At 45.6% G+C, this 19526-nt stretch overlaps 1 long non-coding RNA gene and 1 pseudogene across 2 annotated transcripts; both read right to left on the minus strand.

The window, feature by feature from the left end:
- Positions 1 to 5127: 5127 nt before the first annotated feature.
- On the minus strand, positions 5128 to 6623 carry LOC129633913 (14-3-3 protein epsilon-like; annotated as a pseudogene).
- Positions 6624 to 10215: 3592 nt separating this feature from the next.
- On the minus strand, positions 10216 to 19497 carry LOC129634271 (uncharacterized). Of its 2 annotated transcripts, XR_008705502.1 has the most exons (4): positions 15716 to 17070; positions 15160 to 15221; positions 14198 to 14354; positions 10216 to 12174 (listed from the first exon to the last, which is right to left on the minus strand). It is a non-coding gene; the product is annotated as an uncharacterized LOC129634271 (long non-coding RNA). The 2 variants fall into 2 exon arrangements; XR_008705501.1 differs by lacking the exons at positions 15160 to 15221; positions 15716 to 17070 and adding an exon at positions 17363 to 19497.
- Between the last annotated feature and the right edge of the window lie 29 nt (positions 19498 to 19526).

Here is a 19526-nt window from a genome sequence, read left to right on the forward strand (position 1 = left end):
AGGGTTGGAAATAAATCTAACAAAAGATGTGCAAAATATTTATGTAGAAAACTAAAGGACCTTATTGAAAGGCAATAAGAAAACCAAATGGAGCAACACCATGTTCATGGATAGAAAGTTTCAATACTGTAAAGTTGTACAGTATTGTACAAATGGATGTACAGCTTTATTACTTTTCCAATCAAGTCCTAATGGAATTTTTTACATAAAGCCAAAAAAGATTAGTAGCCAGATCCTATAAATCAATTAGAAAGACAAACGACTCAATAGAAAAAGTTTCAAAAACACAAACAAGCATTTCACAGAAAACACAAATGGCCTGTTAAGTTTATGAAAATACACTTGGCCTTGTTAGTAGAAAAGGAAATGCAAATAAAACCACAAATTACCATTTCATGCCCTCTGGTTTGGAAACATTTTTAAAGACTGACAAAACGTTGGCAAAATGTAACTAGTACACCGCTGTGGGTCTAGAAATTAGTACACTCACTTAGAAGAAGAATTTTACATTATTTGTGAAGGTGAACATTCACATACCCTTTGACCCAGCAATTCCACTCCTGGAGACATGAACAGAATATTCCCAGAAGCACTGTTTAAAATAGCAATAAAAATGGCAACAACCCAAATGTCCTTTACAGTAGAATGAATAAAAGCTTATGGTTCAGTCACACAATAGAACATTAAAATGGAACAGAAGACTACAGCAACTATAGCTCTGTGCAGCGTGGATTGCATTTTCTAAGGACGACCATCACAATACATCCTGTTTTACATGTTCTCTCCTTCTTAAATGCCAATGACATGAATACTAGATCTTTTTTTATAGTCCCCTGGGTCTCTGGGGTCCTTTTCACTCTTTTTTTTCCCAGTTTATTTTCTCTCTGTTGTCCAGATTGGGCAGCTTCGTGGATTCTTTCTTCTATCCCCTTCCATTTTGCTACTGAACACATCTACCAAGCTTTTTATTTTGGTTATTGAATTTTTCAGTTCTAAAATATCCATTTGGTTCTTCTTTGTATATTTCTTTGCTGAGATTTTCTCTTTTTTCCATTTGTTTCGGATGTGCTCACAGTCGCTTACTAAAGCATTGTATAATGCCTGGTTTTAAATCTTAATCAGATAACGTCACTGGAATCTTGAGTGTGGTATCTATTAATATTTTTTTTTCCTTCAGTGTGAGATCTTCTTGGCTATTGGTGTCACAAGTAATTTTCTACTAAAACCTGGGTGTTTTGGCTATTATATTATGAGACTCTGGATCTTCTTTAAACTTTTGGTTTCAGCTGGTTTCCTCTAACACTGGTCCAGCAGAGGAGGGGAGATGCTACCTCATTAAGGCAAGGCAGGGTTAGACATCCAGGTTCCCCACTCTGCCTCCATATTAATCAGCTCAGGCTTCCATAGCAAAACACCACAGACTGGGTGTCTTAAACAACAGATATTTATTGTCTCACATTCTGGAGATTGAAAAGTTCAAGATCAAGGTGTTGGAGTTTGATTTCTGGTGAGAACTCTCTCCTTGGCTTGCAGTTGGCCACCTACTCACTCTGTCCTCCCATGGCCTTTTCTCTGTGCGTTTACATCCCAGGTGTCTCTTCCTCTTCTTATAAGAACATCTATTGGACTAGGACCTCACCTTTATGACCTTGTTTAACGTTAATTACCCCCTTAACAGCCCCATCTCCAAATATTGTCTTATCAAGGGTTACAGCTTCAGCTTATGAATGGGGGTGGCACAATTCAGTTCATAACAGCCTCCACTGACTCTGGAGTGGGGGGTATTATCTGTTATTGCTGGGAGGGCATGAGAGTTTCTGGCTTCCACTAGACCTCCCTGGCTCTGAGGAATGGATGTGCTGCCCCTGACAAGACCTCTACTTACACTATACTATTCAGGATAGTGGCAACCTCTGGAGTGATGAGAGGAGATATGATTTGGGAAAAGATACAAAAGGCTCCAAGGAATTGGATGTGTTTTATTTTCTATTTGTGAAATAAGTATCTTGGTATTAATTATATTATTATTATTTAAACTGTAAATACGTTATCTATGGTATAGTCTCTTTTTTCTTTTTAAAATTTATTTTTTAATTGAAGGATAATTGCTTTACAGAACTTTGTTGTTTTTTGTCAAACCTCAACATGAATCAGCCATATGGCTGATTATGTTACAGAACAACAAAATTCTGTAAAGCAATTATCCTTCAATTGAAATATTCCAGAATTCAAAAAAGAAAAAAAAAAAAGAAAAACCCAACCACAACAAAATAGAAATATGGTCTCTCTACTTAGAATATTTATAACATAGTTGAGGTGCTCAGAAATAACGATCTACCATCTGTGGTATTAAGCATTATCTATGTGCCAGGCAGGGCTTCCCAGGTGGTGCTAGTGGGAAAGAACCTGCCTGCTAATACAGAAAATGTGAGAAACTCAGGTTAGACCCCTGGGTTGGGAAGATCCCCTGGAGGAGGGCATGACAACCCACTCTAGTATTCTTGCCTGGAGAATCCCCATAGACAGAGGAGGCTGGCAGGCTATAGACCATGGGGTCATAAAGAGTCAGACATGACTGAAGCAACTCAGCATGCACGCATACATGGGCCAGGCCTTGTGCTGAGCACATCACCTATATCGTTTTACTTATTCTACACAATCCATTTTACGGATGAGGATGCTCAGGTTCCAACGAAGTCAGAATCACAGAGATGAAGTTCAAGCCCAGGCCTGTCTGCAGAGCCCATACTCTTTAAGCCCATAGCACCTTGAATGAAGTTAAAACTAATTAATATCATTTATCACAATCGTCATGTGCCACTCACCTGCCACCACTAATAAAATCTGACAGAGAACATTAGACTTTACCATTTCAGCCACAAGGGAAGCCTGCAAGTTTAGGCTGTGTTGTGAAAGTCGCTCAGTCATGTCTAACTCTTTGAGATCCCATGGATCTCTAGCCTGCCAGGCTCGTCTGTCCATGGAATTCTCCAGGCCAGAATACTGGGGTAGATAACCATTCCCTGCTGTAGGGGATCTTCTCAACCCAGGGATTGAACACAGGTCTCCTGCATTGTAGGCAGATTCTTTCCCATCTGAACCACCAGGGAAGCCCGTGTGTGTGTATAATTTTATTTATATATTTAAATATATATTTGCATTTTTATATACTGACGTGGATTTACTTTTATGTTAAAAATCTTATGAGACATATGCACTACCGTATGTAAAACAGGTAGCTAGTGGAAAGCTGCTGCACAGCACAGGGAGCTTGGCTTGGTGCTCCATGATGACCTAGAGCAGTAAAGGAGGGGGTAGAGATTAATGGCCTTACAGGGTTGTGTTCATTTCTGCTGCACAACAAAGTAAATCAGCTCCAATAAAAACTTAAAATTAAAAAAAAATTTATATTATTGTTAGCTTTTAAGTTGTTTTTTTTTAATTAATTGGTTAATTTATTGACCATGTGACTGTGGAATCTTAGTTCTCTGACCAGGGATTGAATCTTGGCCCTTGGCAAGTGAGAATGTGGAGTCTGCCAGGGAATTAATTCCCTATTGTTATTTTAGTAAATATTTATTTATAATTATATACATTTTAATCTTTTGCTATGGGACTGCCAGGGAATTAATTCCCTATTGTTATTTTAGTAAATATTCATTTATAATTATATACATTTTAATCTTTTGCTATGGGACTGCCAGGGAATTAATTCCCTATTGTTATTTTAGTAAATATTCATTTATAATTATATACATTTTAATCTTTTGCTATGCCTTTATTCCTTCCTGAAGTTCACTCAAGGATCATTTTCCTTCATCCTGAAGAATTCCCATAAAAACTTCCTGTATTGCCAATGTGTACTGGTGACAAACCAATTTCTTTGAATTTTTGTCCACTTGACAAAATTTTGAACACATTTCTTTTCCCTTCATTTCTGAAGGATATTTTTCTGGGCATAGAATTCTAGATTGGTAGGGTTTTTTTCTTTAGCACTTTAAAGATGTCATTTCATTGTCTTCTGGCTTCCATAGTTAGCCATCAATTGTACTGTTAACTGGTTACTAACTCTCTCTCTCTAAAAATATGATCACTTTAACAAAGAGCTAATGTGCCTCAGTGAGGACCCAGTGTAGCCAAAAACAAATTAATTTTTTAAAATATGGCTGCTTTTAAGATTTTTGATGGGCCTAGGTATAGTTTTCTTTATACTTCTAATATTTGGAGTTTGTTTTATTCAAGTTTAGCTTTGTTTTATTTAAATTTAGGTTTGTTTTATTTAGGTTTCTTTTATTTCAGTTTAATGTTAATCCATGCTGTGTTTCAGTAAGAACAATACAGATTCTGTATCTATGGCTCAAGTCATATATCCACTAATACAAATTAATTTCAAGTTACACATACTGAATAAAGAGGCTGAGGGAGCAAAGGAAGGAAGGGCTGGGGCCCAGTGGGAGACGAAACAAAGAATTGAACATGCACGCTGGCTTTTCCATAACACCTTCAATGCTAACCTGCTTCAGAGGAAGAATAAAAGGAGGCAAGAATGAGCAGCCACAATTGTTAAACGGTTACCAGCATCATACTTTTCAACATTTCAACAGAGTTTGAAACACTTTTTAATAGCAAAACCATTACAAAAAACTCCCCAGACAACCTTTAACCACCTCAAGCTAAGATCCAATTAAACATTGGCTTAAAATTCAAAGAATTAAAAAAAGGGAAAATGATACCACATACACCTCAGTAGTGTGATTAACCTTTCTCTTAGATGCTTGCATCACACAAAATTCTAATAGCTCTTGAATGTAATTTCCATTGCTAATGGTGATCCTGCCACGTCTTCAGGAAACAATACAGTAATCCTGAAAAAGCCTCTATGCAGTCCTGTTAGTGTTCTTAAAGATTCTAAAAGCTGGGACCAGTAAAATCCACAGAAATTCACTCTTGCCTTTACAAACTTTAGAAAACCATAGGGAAAAAAAAAAAAAAAAAAACCAACAGGGCAGGAACATATGTAAAAGTCAGATTTGGTGGTTCTTAGTAACAATGGGGGAATTTCCAAGATGGGTAGGATGGGAATGTCTGGGGTAGTCAGAGATGGTTTCTCATGTTGGCTTTTATGTGTCACTGATAATCATCTTCCACATCCTGCAGTGCTTCTTTATTCCACTCTTCACCATCACCTTGCATGTCTGAAGTCCATAGTGTCAGATTATCACTAACAACTGTGTGATAAGTGTTGAGTCCTTATAGCTTTCCTCACTCAGTGTGTTCAGTTCTGCAACTGCATCATTAAAAGCTGCTTTGTCAACCTGCAGGTATGCTCAGGGGAATTAAATATGGAAAAATTGAGAGCAAGACCTAAGTGATGGGATGTGAAGACGAAAGTTCTGTCACTGCAACAACACTAGCAGCTTTATAAGCCATCAAGCTGTTCTCCACAGCCTCCTTCCTGTCATTTCTTGTGGCAAATTCAGCCAGATACCTGTGGTAGTCCCCTTTCATTTTATAATAGAAAAGCTTGGACTCAGCCAATGTTAGGGGCTGGAATGAGGTGTTTGTCCAGTACACCCAGAATGGCACAACGGATAAACTGTATCTCAGTCTCAACCATTTGCCGATATTCCCAAATCATTTTTAGTTTGTCTCCTCCTCCCCTGTTTTCTTCTTTGTTGCTGATTATTCTCCAGGAAGCTCTTCTAGTTCTAATCACAATTTTTATATGCAGAGATAGGAGGTTTCTTCCTTCAACTGTCAACTCCACACGCATCCCTGCTACTTTCTTCATTGATTGCACCATCTCATCGCATTGCTCAGCCTGCTCGGCCAGCTTCGCCTGGTGCACCAGATTGTGAAGGATGGAAGCAGGTAGTGCCTCCCACTCCCAGCCTCTCACTCCACGTCTGAGCAACAGAAATGGCAGTGTCTCAGTCCTCACTGATACTCATGAATCTGTGGCTTGATGCCTTCCATCATATTTAGAAAATTCTCAGTCATTATTTATTCAAATATTTGAGCATGTCCTACATCTCTCTTATGCTCAGCTCTGTTTATTCCTCAATTCCTTTTCACTCTGTGCTTCAATCCAGATTATATCTATTGATTGGTCACTAATCTTGTCTTCTCTGTGTACAGTGTCCTGTTAGACCCATTCAGTGAGTTCTTAATTTCAGATATTTTGCAGTCTAAAACACCAATTTTTTTCATTCTTATAGATTCAAGTTTTCTCTTTAAATACTCAAGCTTTTCACCCATTCTGTCCATCTTTTGCTCTATTCTCTTTAACATATTATCCTTACTTATTTTAAAACCTTTGTTTGAGATGTCACCTCCTGTTTGGTCTAGTTTGCTGCATCTCAGTTTGGAAAATGGCCTTAGGAAGAAAGTTGGTTAAATATGGGGTTCACTTTGGGTGCCCTCCATCTGTCGAAGATCATAGCCCTGTTTTGCCTGATGTCCAGTCCCCGCAAACTATTGTTGTTTAGACTGCTGTGAGGAAGAGAAAAGTTGAACAGATGGCATGGGGGTGGGGGTGGGGGCTGTGTGAGAGAAGTGGACAGACCTTGAAGGATCAGGAGGTGCCCTAGAATATCCGCCATGCCCTGTTGTCCTGACTCCATGATGCCCTGAACCCAGCACCATACTCCAGCCCCAGGGCCCACACAGCAGGCAGAGTAGAGTGGCAAGAAAGTGGCTCCAATGGGCCCCAGGGGTCTCTGCAAATGACTGGAAGAGGGAACAGGGCAGCAAGAATAGTCTTTGGGCCTAAGTTTCTCAGCCAGAGGGGCCATGTGGGAGACCCTAGGAGGAGGATGGGGCAGCTTTCTTAGAACTACCATCCAATGGGAGGAAGCCAGTGTTCCATTCTACCCTGAGCACTAGGGCCCTCCCTACTGTCTTCGTTTATTTGCATCTTTTTGCATGTCATTTGTCATTTGCATAGGGTCTCATTTTATGTCAAATTCACAGTCTCTGCTTATTCCTCCCTATTTGGGTATAGGGAAAAGTGGACCTTCAGCTAAATCCCCCTTGGGGAATTTTAACTCTTAGTATACCACCTAGGTCATTTAGACTGAATTTTAATTTTTAAGCTCCTTTTCTGAGCAGCTTTAACTATTAATAAGGATTGATTATTTTATGACTTTTATCCTTTCACAGGGGTCTTCCAAAAACCAGAGAGAGATTTAAATTATTTTTTAATAGAATAAAGCTTGTTCTCTCTTACAATTACCACAACGATCCACTGGATTCTTTATAAGTCCAAAATACATCAATTACTGTATTGATCCATTGGATTCTTTGTAAATTCAAAATATATCCTAGGTCTTAAAACCTTTTGCTATTTCATCCTCTTAGGAACTATTTTTCATCATCACTCGTTAATTATTCTCAATCATGCTTTTTAAAAACAGAGACTAAAGTAATAAGAAAACGAAAGAATGATGGAATTGTCTGGGCAATTCAGTGGAGATATGAATCATTGCTATTCTACCACCTTTCAACTTTCTTATTGCTCTGTCTGAAACATTAGATATCTTTCAAGAAGGTATAAACAAGTCGGTCTGCAAACATTATCTTTGTTCATTTGTTTGTTTTAGCTTTCATCACACAAGATGAGAGTCCAGAATATTTCATTTTCCTACAAAGAAGAAAGAGAAAAAACCAGACATTTCTCAGTTACTGAGGTATCAGTAGATGAGTGCAATGTGAAGCAGGCTGTCTAGACTACAGTCATGATGCCACATGTGTGCTCAGTCGCTCAGTCGTGTCCCACTCTTTGCAACCCCATGGACTGTAGCCTGCCAGGCTCCTCTGTCCATGGGATTTTCCAGGCAAGAACATTGGAATGGGTTGCCATTTCCTTTTCCAGGGGATCTTCCCAACCCAAGGATCGAACCCAAGTCTCCTGTGGCCCCTGAATTGACAGGCAGATTCTTAACCACTGAGCCACTTCGGAAGCCTAAAGATGATGGTAAATTTATATATAAGCAAAGTTGAAGTCTATGAATCTTCAGATATCTTAAAAGAATTTTCTCGAATTCAAGAATTGCCCCCATTTCCCCAGAGAGTGGGGAGCTGGAGACCAGAGAGGAGTGGTTCTTTTTCAGGGTCACTCTGTTCTCAGTCTGTCCTGTTTCACAGCAATGGGGGACTCAGCCTGCCTTTATCATGGCGTACGGTAGGTGCTGCCCTGCAAGCTGGAACAGGGCTGGCCCTAGGAGTAAGGAGGCTGTCCAAATCCCCGCTCCTGAGACCTGGCACTCGCCCAGCTCATCTGCCACCCTTCCTCGGGCCTTGGGGCCCTTGAAGCTGTGGTTTTCCTCTGGGTGGTGACTCAGTGCCCAAGGCCTGCCCTGCATATGAACCTCCCCTTCCTTGGGCCTCACTGACCGCCCTGAACCAGAGGCAGCTGTGGTTTCCCCTAAAACAGCAACCACAAACTGCCAAGCCCACCCCACCTACGCTCCACTACCCACTCCACCCCTCAGGGCCCTAGACCTAACCTTGGGGTGCCAAAGGGAAAAGAACAGCAGGGAGGCTGCGGACTCCCGTGAGACGTGGAGTTTATGATGAGCTTTGCCTTTTATAGCATGAGTGTCAAAGATATACCCATTTCATAGATGGGGAGAATAAGGCCAAAATGTTTTAGGGGCTTCTTTCAAATCAATCTATTCATTCCTTCAACTAGCATTCCTCAAAAGCCCACAAGAACACAGGAGAGTAGACGCTGAGATGTGATGCCCACATTTCCCTTCAGGGAAGGACTTGGTGTCTGGGGGCAGGAGGACTGTAGCTGTCAGCCCATCCAGGGGTCACTTCAGCTGCAGATACTTGCTTTACCCTGGGCCATGCCCTTCTCTGGGTGATCTGTATCCAAAGACTAATCTAGCTGGGGTGAAAAGGCCCAGCTATTTCAGCTCAGTGTGGGACTGTAAGGGGCCGTTCCACACCAAGCTCCCAGTGAGGAGCCCGGGCTGGGTGGGGCCTGCAGTACAGCTCAGCTTCTCCCTCTGCCCAGTGCTGCCTCTTCCCCCTCCCTTCTACACGCATCAATCTCCACAGCTCTCCCTGAAGAACATCCAGCATGCTACCCTTTGAGCCACAGTCTGCTTCCTGGAGAACCCACCCTGCAATACTTAACTTTCAAAGAGCTGCCAGCCCAGGGGCAGAGAGACAAGTAAGCAACCAAAGTGCAGGAAGGATGGCCCCGGGGGGAGGCAGCCAGCAAAGGCCCCGAAACAGGCTTCGGTGCACAGGCAGAGAGGGTCTGGGAGGCCATGGCTAACAGCACTGAGGCCAGAGCCTAAGTGCCTCTCACCACCTAAAAGCTGCAGCGCAGACCCTTGGTTTGGAGGAGGGACACCTACCTACCACGATTTTCTCTGACCTAATCTGTCCCTGTAAGAAACCCCCCAAGGTGGCCCTCTCCCAACTTTCCTCCTCAAATACATACTCTAACTGTGGGTCCAGGTGTCTCCAGGGCCTTGTGGCCAGCCAGGGGCAGCTGCAGAGCTCTGGGGCTACTCGCGGGAGCTGTTCTGGATCTTGAGGGCTCAGAAAGGAGAGCAGACCCTTAGGTCAAGCAAAGGAACCCTAGGATTGTGAGGAACACAACTTGGTTCCAGTCCCACAAAGAGAAACATGGCCAAGAGAGCAAGCAAGCTCCTCTCACTGTGGGCACATTCCCACAGTACGGTCCAGCCTGCATCTTGCCATGCATCTGGTGATGAGAAACTGTGACCCTGTGTCCCCTCCAACCAGAGGTCCCAGAGCTGATAATTTAGATAATCAGGAAGGTCTTCCTTCCCTGGAGTCTTTCCTCCATCTCCCCCAGGGCCTTCCTCAAGAGTCCTATTCTGGCTTTAGGGGTTGTGGAATCTGTGCCATTCTGCCCGAGGCTGATCCTCAGCATAAATAATCCACCCCTTGGGTCCCTAATCTGATCCCAAGTCATTGTGGGATCTTGGGAACATTCCTCTGCCAGGGACCTCATTTTTCCATCTGTCTGACACAGGGGCAGGAGAGGAAGTCTTTCAGCTTCCTGACTGCCCTGACATTTGTGACCCAGTAGTAAATCAAGTTTATCAAAACCATGATCCTGTGCCTGCCCCCCACCCATCCCCTTTGTCTCCCCACCCACCCTCCAACTTTCCCAGGCCCAGCGTCTGCCACTGCCCTTTTCCTGACCTTTCACCTCTCCTGGGACTGATAAGAGATGAGAAGGTTTGAAGTCAGCCTTGCTTCCCATCTGACCATAAACGATGCTCAGAGGAGGTGCCAGTCACTACATGCAGAGAAGCAGCTACAACAAGCCAGTGTTCCGGGAACGCCTGGAAATCATGTTGGAGAAATGCTTCCCTGGTAATGGATTGGATTGAAGAGTCCAGGGTGGGAAACAGCCAGTTCAAGGCTGTACTCGAACACGTGGATTTGGGACATTCCCTGGTGGCTCATACAGTAAAGCATCTGCCTGTAATGCGGGAGACCCGGGTTCGATTCCTGGGTCGGGAAGATCCCCTGGAGAAGGAAATGGCAATCCGCTCCAGCACTCTTGCCTGGAAAATCCCATGGACGGAGGAGCCTGATCGGCTACAGTCCATGGGGTCGCAAAGAGTCGGACACGACTTAGCAACTTCACTTCACTTCAACTTCCCTTGCAGCAGAGAAGTCAGAAAAAGTGCTGTTCATGCCAGACTCCTTTGTTATGAACAAGGATGACTCATCACAGACAATCTCTGCTCAGAGTGTACCATGGGCCCCACCATCCCCCACAAGGAGGACCAGTGGGAGGGGACAGAAATGGACTGGGCACAGGCGGTGGCTTTGAATCTAGTCCAGGATGAAGGGAAACCACGCCAGAGAGTTTAGCCAGGCCGCAGCTGCACCAACCCTGCCCCTGAGACAGCACTGGAGAGGAATGGAACCCAGCCATCCATTCTTCTCGGCCAAGCCCAACTTAGGTTTGGTTGTGAACATTACTAAGGGAGCTAGTGGCAAGCTATGGGGGCTCAGTCTGCAACCAGCACCAGGGATCAGTCTATGACCAGGGTCAGTGCTCAGAGCACCGCCAGAATGAGAACTGAGCCTTGATGACATGAAGGGCCCTCACATTAATCTCCCTCCAGGTGGGGCTCAGAGCCAGGTAAGTTGTGGGAAGTCTGGGGTGGAAGGGAGGGTCTCTGTTTTCCTGTGTACAACATGGGGATTTTTAATTTCTGTCCTGCCTGATAACCACAATCTAAACCATGTGACAACTTCATGCTTTACAAAACACCATCCCTTTTGACCCTCACAAGAACCCTTATCCATACCTGCCTTGCAGGGTGAGAATGCACTTTATGAGATGGCTGAAAAGATGGGTGGGGTTTTTTGCTCAGTTTTTTTTTCTTTGCATAGATTATGAATCTTTTTTTTTTTTAATTTGGCTGTATTGGGTCTTAGTTGCAGCTGCAGCGTGTGGGATCTTTCCTTGCAGCATGCAGGCTCTCCAGCACGAGGGCTCAGTCGTTGTGATGCATGAGCTTACTTCCCCAACTGGGGATTGAACCAAGTTCCCTGCATTGGAAGGCAGATTCTTAACCACTGGACCACCAGGGAAGTTCCCCGATTGCTGTTTTAAAAGAATTCAGAGGATGGGAGCATCTCAAAAGGGAAGGCCCTTAACGTTATCATGGTTTCTCTTCATCTGTCTTTCAGTTAATTTTTATCTTCCCAAACTCATGTGCAAAAAATGTTTGCAGAGTCAAACTGTGCTAAAGTGTTAGAACAAAGACAGCACTCTCCTATGTCACTGCTCTTTTGAAGTGACCACTTCAACTCATTCAGTTATTTAGGAGACAAAAATCAGAAGACAAAAATCTCTGCAAGGAGATGAAACCAGTCAATCCTAAAGGAAATCAATCCTGAATCTCCATTGGAGGGACTGATGCTGAGGCTGAAGCTCCAATACTTTGGCCGCCTGATGCAAAGAACTGACTCATTGGAAAGGACCCTGATGCTGGGAAAGACTGAAGGCAGGAGGAGAAGGGGATGACAGAGGATGAGATGGTTGGATGGCATCACCAACTCGATGGACATGAGTTTGAGCAAGCTCTGGGAGATGGTGAAGGACAGAGAAGCCTGGCGTGCTGCAGTCCATGGGGTCGCAGAGAGTCAGACATGACTGAGCAACTGAAAAACAACAACAAAATAAAGCATTTATTGCTATTATTTCTATCTCAGGAAGTCCAGTTTTGATACCGTCTCTTGGCATTCCTCTCCTGACAGATGAGATTCACTTACACTCTTTCCTCTCCTTTTGATATCATAACACCACATTTCTTGGTTACATTCACAATCAGTAAATAGTGCTCACTGCTAAGCCAAGTAATATGCTGTCCTTTCCTTTCTTCATACCTTTCTTTTCCTTTCTTCATAAATACCTTTCCTTGCTTTGTAAACTTTTGTCCTTCAGAATTGTTGACTCGTTTTTTCATTTGCTTTTTTTTTTTCTTTTGACACATCCCACACCCTGCAAAAGTCCTGTAAAATGATTCTCAATACACATTTTCACTATAATTCCTTATTTTTCTCACTCTGAGACCCCCCTCCTGGAGCCCCTGGTTCTCCTGCCTCCATCTGAACTAACAGCTCTAGATCAGCCCCACAGCTGTCACCCTGTGCTTCTTCCCTTCATGATCTCTGTTTTTCCTGCATTCTATTTCTTCTTCTTTTTCTTCACAACAAAGACCACACCATTTATTTACAAAGGCCAGTGTGGGAGTTGGGTGAGGTAGGGAGAGAAAGCCACACGGACATCCTCTCTGGATTGCTTGGGATCCTTTCCCACTTGGAGAAAATTCCATTCTTCTTGCCTCCATATTCTCAGTAGTGGGTCCTTATTTCTTCTTTCTTGGTTTATGCCCTTCTGTGAGCTGGAGCACATCCTCCAGTAGCTTCCTGAGGAAGTTTGCATGTGAAATAAAGTTTTTCAAACCTTGTCTATCTGAAAATATCTACATTCTCTTCTCACACTGTATTGATACCTTGGATGGGTATATAATTCTCAGTTGAGAGTAATTTTCCTTCAGCATCTTTAAGGCATTGCTTTGAGGACTTCTGGCTTCGAATATTGCTACTAAGAGATCTGATGCCGACCTGATTCCTGATGCTTTGTATAAGATCTGGTGTCACTTTCTGGAAGCTTCTACAGTCTGATCCAAAGAAATGAAGTCCCTTTGCAGGAGTGAAACAGAGTAAGGCTCTGTGGGGCTCCCAGGCAAGGAGGACTTTCTGTCCCTCATTTCTTGTAGGCAAGACTCCAGCCTTCATGACCTTCTCTGAGTTCCAAAGGGCAAATTTGTACAGTTGCTAATCAAGGGAGGCAAAGCCAAGAAACCATCTGAAGCCAGATTAAAGGGACCACAGAAGCTCTTCAATATTAGACCTGACCACTTGAGATGGGATTAAAGGAGTACAGGCCCTACACACACCCTAATCTTGTCAGATATCCCACTTTTGAATCACTGTTATAAAACCCTTCATCAGATCCTCTCAGGTTGGGACACAGTTTTTCAAGGCAGAAGCTTGGTGTGTCCTCCTTTGCTGGTAAAGTAATAAAGTTATCCTTTTCTACTTCAAAATTGTCTCCCAGATTGGATTTGGCATCAGTGTACAGAGAGGCCAAGTTTTTGGTGACTGGAGTAGTATTTGAGGCTAGTCTCTGAAGTTTGTTCTGATCTCAGGAGGGTTTTTCTCAATTAGCTCTTTGCTTCTCTCTACAAACTTCTAGTTGGTCTAATTTTTAGCTAGCTTTTCTCAAAGCACTACCAGACTTAATTGCTTACCATCAATATCTCTATTGTTTTGAGAGCACCGACATGCTTGAATTCCCCCCCCCCTCCTCTGTGCAAATAAAGCCAGTTCCCTTGAGGAGAGCATCAGAGTTTTTATGGACTTCCTCTGTCTTTGTACACTCTGTACCACTGCTCTGAAACTGGTGTCTTGGAGTGATATCCCTGCTTTATAAGGATGCTGGGTTGGGGCAGTAGCCTTTGGTCTTCTAAACTAGCCTCTCCTAGGATGCAACCTCCACTCTATAAGTGAGAGAGTCAAGGCCTCAGTATCCTCTGGCTTCCATGACTAGGGTAGACATTCCACTGTGAGTTGGAAATGGGTTGAGGAAAAAGGCCCCAGGCTTCTCCGCTACTCTTACCTGGAATACACCTCAACACAGAGGTGAGGGAGATGAGACATGCTGGTGGCCTGCCACTCCCAGGGAGATCCTGTACCTCTCAGCTGGGCACTGGGGATAGAGGGAACCCTGTGTTCTTCACTGCAGCTGCCTAGAGTGGAGCTTCTTTCCCAATGACCTGGGAGCGGAGAGAGAAAGCAGGGCTCTAACTCTTCTTACTGTTAGCAAAAGCTCAGCCTCTCTGTACATTGGTGCCACCAAATCAAATCTCAGAGACATTCCCCTTTTCTGTTGCTTTGGCCTCTCTTACATGTTAAAGACTTCCCTCAAATGTCTGAAAACTAGCTCTCTATTTGGCAGCTGACATCCCATCCTGAAGGCATACTCATAGCAACTGGAGATCCCTTTCCATGGAGAAGAAAGAGGGCCAACCTTGGAGGTGGCCACATCTGGCTAAAAACCCATCTCCACATTTTTCACTCTGAATGGGTAAATCCTCCATGCATCATCTTTCCTCTAAGTAAAATAAAAATAATAATATACCTGCTGATCATACATAAGTGCTTGGCACACCACAGGTCCTCAGGAAATGTTCATATCCCAGCCTCCCCGATTCAGAGGCTGATCTAAGACACCTCAATCCTTATCATCTACACTGACCACTGGTATGCACTTCTCTTCCTTCTCTCTCTCCTTCCCTATTAACAGCATATGCTTGTGATCATGCCTCTACTAACCATGGAGGGACAGCCCATCCTCATAATGACATTGCCACCATGCTGCCTTAAAGCAAATTTTGGTGTCAGATGGACCTGGGAGTTAACAGATATGATGTAAAATCAGATTCTGAGCCTTGAGTTAATGGATATGATGTAAAATTAGATTCACCCAGTGTCCCCAAGCCTTGGGTGAGACCCCTAAATATTTACTACAATCAAAAAGATAAGACAGGAACAGGATGATCTGAGGGACTCAGAACCCACCCAAGAGGAAGACCCTCAGTGACAACCGGCATCTGGACTTCAGAGAAGAGGTTCCTTTCTGCCTAGAGCAAAGAAGGAGTGAGTCTTTGAGTCTTCCAATAGACTGGAGACATGGTTTTTCAGAACAGCTGTTGAACTTCATGTACCACACCCCATCCCCACATTACTGTGCCTCCCACTTCCCTCCAACTCCTTCCTGCTGCGCCCATTTTGCTGCTCAAGCCCAGGCCGTGGCTCTATTTCCTGGAGGGCACCATCTCCCAAGGCCTTGAAGCAGGAGGAGACAGGGATAGACTCCCTTAGGCCAGCAGCAGGAGTCTTGGCCTCTACCCGAGAATCTGTGTTCTCTCCTCCCTCAGAACATTCTGCACCAGGCATCTGACTTCAAAGGCTCCCCGGAGCTGGGCCTGGCCCTCTTCCTTCAGCTATCTATCTGATCCTGCCATGGTGGGTGCTCAAGCCTGAAGTCCCAGGGCCCAGGATAAGAGCTTGGCCAGCCCCATGCTGTAGCCAGTGCCCTCTAGAAAGGGCACTCTATACACAGAGTTATACACACCTGAACCTTCTGCTGGGAATGTGTGCCTCCAGGCCTACACACATCACACTGGGGTGGCCGGTCACCTGAGCAGAACCAGCACATTCGGTGCTCAGGGCTTTTCTTGCACTCCCGTGACCCCATCCTTCATCTGTCACCTCTCCCGCATTTCTGAGGGGGCGAATGAGCACATACGCTAAGACACACCTGGGAAACTCGACACCCCTCCATCTAATGGGCCTCAAGGGGCACCTCCAATCAAACAGCTCCCAGAATGCTTCCCCCTCCTGCAGCTAGCTGGAACAAAAGGCAACAGCTGCCAAGTGCCCAATAATAAAGCTGTGGGAGTCTAGGGGATGGAGCCATTTTAAAAGGATGGACATGAAAGTGTTCTCTAGCTTGATCTGGGTTGCATATTATATGCTCTAATTCAATTAAAAAATCATGACTGGCCCTGGCCCCTCAAACTCGGCAGAGACCAGACAGGCCAAGCGGAGAGCAGAAGACAGGTGAGAGAACCATTAAGGGGGCCAGGTCTGGAGGCTGGTGGATGGCAGTGGGAAGTTGCAGTGGACATGGGCTGGAGCCTTTGTCAAGAAAAAGGGCCAAGGCTGGGGACTACAGAATGTCAGAGACAGAGGGGATCAAGAGTGAGAATTGTGAGGTGTGAGGGCCAGGAAAGCCCTCTCTTTAGGGAGATCAGGGTGCTCTGGGGAGTCCTGGTGTCCACACAGGTGATGGGGATGGGGGGCAGCAGTTTGTTGGCTTCTCCTAGGTTCTGATTGAGTGGGGACTCCATGATGGGAAGCTGGAAGGTCCAGGGCCCTAGAAAATATTCAGCTTTCTGAAAAAGGTGACCTCAGATAGTCCAGCAGTGGCCAGTTCACAGGTCCAAGGCCTCCACCATTGCTAATGCCTGGTTTCCCCAAAGCAGTCTAAGCAGAATCACGGAACAAACCTAGAGCCCAGCCCAGGCTAGGCAGGGTCAGCCGCATCATGTGTGGCCTAAAACCCTGTGTTTGCTGGACATGTGTGGTGGAAAGGTGGACACGAAGTGCTCCATCAATGAGAGGGCTGAATCTAGACCACCCATTAGGCTAGGCAGGAGCCCTCTCCGCATCTCTGGTCCTCCGGCATCTGCTCCCAGCATAAGAGGCTCACTACCTCATGTTTTTCACTCCATTTTCATAATTCCTAAGTTCCAGGATGTTTTCCCCTCTATGGGGTTGAACTCTGCCACCAGGAGATTCCTCAGAAGTCTAGGATATACCGGTCTCCCCAGGCTGCTCCTCCCTGTCCATCCAGCCTGGTACAGTGTGCCGGCTCTTCTATGGCTATTAGGCATTGGGGGCCCTGAAAGGATCCTAGCCCTTCAGGTAGTCTCAGCAAGAAGAAGGAACAATCTCCTCCTTTGACCTGCATGCCTTGCCACTGTTAATTCAGCCCAAACTTTGGGGGAAGCAAAGTGCCTTGTTGTATGTTCACTTCAGCTCATAAGGGAGAAAGTTCTCATTTCATAGGCACATGCCTTGGTTTCCCACAGCCAACTGCTGTTGGCCCCAGGCCCTGTCCCGCTGGGCCTCTGCTCACCTTATTCCCTTCTACCCACTACCATCAGTTTGTGCCTTTGGTGAGTCACTTCACCTCCCCCAGCTTCAGTTGACTCACCACTAAGACGGGGATGGTAGCAGTGCGCACCTCACAGGATGACGGATGAAGTACAAGTCATGTGTGCCTAGCACACAGGGCTCAGCACAGGTGAGTCTCCTCACCCGGAAGCTTGTGAGAGGGGCGTGTTCACCGCCCAAGACCTCTAACAGGCAGGTTCTCATCACGAGGTGGGGCTCCTTGGCTGCAGGCAGAGCCGTCGGGGCGGGGAAGAAGTTTGGCTCTTACTGCAGGATTCCTTTGGGAATTCTCCAGTCTAGTCTAGTCCAGGACTATCTTTGCTCCCTGATGACCTCAGAGCCCCTTCATCCTCATTCCTCTTTCAGGGCCACAGGGAAAGGGCATACTTTACTGTCTGCACTTTCTAACCAAGTGAGCAAGGCTCTGAGGCTCGGCTGCATGGGGCATCCTCCCCTAATCCGGTCCTGGTGGCTGCCCCTCCCAGGGGGCTCAGGCGCTGCCTCTTGAATGCTGCAGACAGGGGTCCAAGTCCTCGTTTTCCCTGTGCTTTGGTCAGCCTGCTCTGTTAGAAAAGGCTTCCCTTCCCTTGTACCCCTCTTCCCTTGGAACTACCACCAGGGATGAATAAATGGAGAAAGCCTGACATGATCCGAGAAGCCCTTCCAGGCCCCTGACTTTTGCCAGGTGGGCTTTGTCTGCTTCCTTGTGAGATGTGAGACTGTTGGTCAAGGCTGTATCTGGGCAGAAGCAAAGCAGAGGTTAGCCCCAGGCCGCCAGAAAAACCCATCCTGTCCTCAAGGGGCTGGCACTTGAGGCAACAGTGAAAGCCCCTGAAGCATCTTCAGGACACATTTAAAGTCACAAACTGCACAATCCAGTACCTGAGCTTTCTAACTATTTCAAGGCCAGTGCTGGCCCCACCCACCGACTCTGGCCTACCTGGACCCTTCCTCCTTAGACTAAAAGGGTTAGCTTTGGGCTTTACGGAATCTGGGTCAAGTGCGCCTTCTGGCCCCAGGCCTTTGTACACACTGCACCCCAATCCTGCCATCCCTACTCTTTGCTAATGCCCACACCCTTAGAATTCAGCCCAGGTGGAATCTCTTTGGGGTTTCCCAGGTGGCTCAGATGGTAAAGAATCTGCCCGCAGGTTCAATTCCTGGGTTTGAGAAGATCCCCTGGAGGAGGGCATGGCAACCCACTCCAGCATTCTTGCCTGGACAGTCCCATGGACAGAGAAGCCTGGTAGGCTACACAGTCCATGGTGTTGCAGAGTCGGACACAGCGGAGAGACTAACGCTTTGGGAACTTCCTCTGAGGCCCTTCCTCACTCCTCAGACCACCCCTGCAGGCTGGGTGAACTGTTCTGCTGGGCTCCCTTGGCACCCTAAGCCTACTTACCTCCATCCCTTCCTCCCTCCCCGTTCCTTGATGATAGGGCTGGGCCTTTGGTCCAGGACAGTGTGTGGAACACAGAATTTGAGAAATGAATGAATATGGGGAGGTTGTGCATGTAGGAGAGGAAGGCGTATGGAAACTCTCTGCACTTTCCACTCACTTTCCCTGTAAACTTAAAACCGCTCTAAAAAATGAAGTCTATTAACTTTTTAAAGAGATTTATGAATGAAGAAACATGATCAACCCTTGATTATGCAACATTAACTTGCAGAGGCCACAGGCTACTGTACTTGAGAGAAGTACCCCAGGGCGACACGTCATCCCTTAGGGCAGGGACTTCTTTTCCCTTATCAGCCCTGCCAGCCCAGGTCTGAGAGCACACAGGTGGTGTGTTCTGACTGGTGGGATGACCAGTGTCCAATTCCCTGCCCATCCACCTGTGATGCAATGAGTTAAGGAGCCTGCAGTCATCTGAGGTTTGGACCGGACCCTCCATTGTCTGTGTTATGGCTGCTGATCCATTCCTGGAATGTCAGGCTGGCTGGAGAACGGAGCAGGAACTAACCCCAAGGCTCACAAACCCTCCACATGTGCATGACCTTGCAGGCTTTCTGCCCCTGACCTAGAGTATTCCTGCATCCCAAACCCCACAGTCTCTCCAGGAGCCCCAGAGGGACTGAGCTGGAAGGAAAGGGGTCGATAGACCAGAGGGGACAGTCCTGACTCCGGGATACCTACCATTCAATTTCTCAGTGTTCCTGTTCACCGGTCATAGACATGTGGCAACACAATGATGATTTTTTTT

Source organism: Bubalus kerabau, chromosome 19, assembly GCF_029407905.1.
Source record: "Bubalus kerabau isolate K-KA32 ecotype Philippines breed swamp buffalo chromosome 19, PCC_UOA_SB_1v2, whole genome shotgun sequence".
NCBI classification, from domain to species: Eukaryota; Metazoa; Chordata; class Mammalia; order Artiodactyla; family Bovidae; genus Bubalus; species Bubalus kerabau.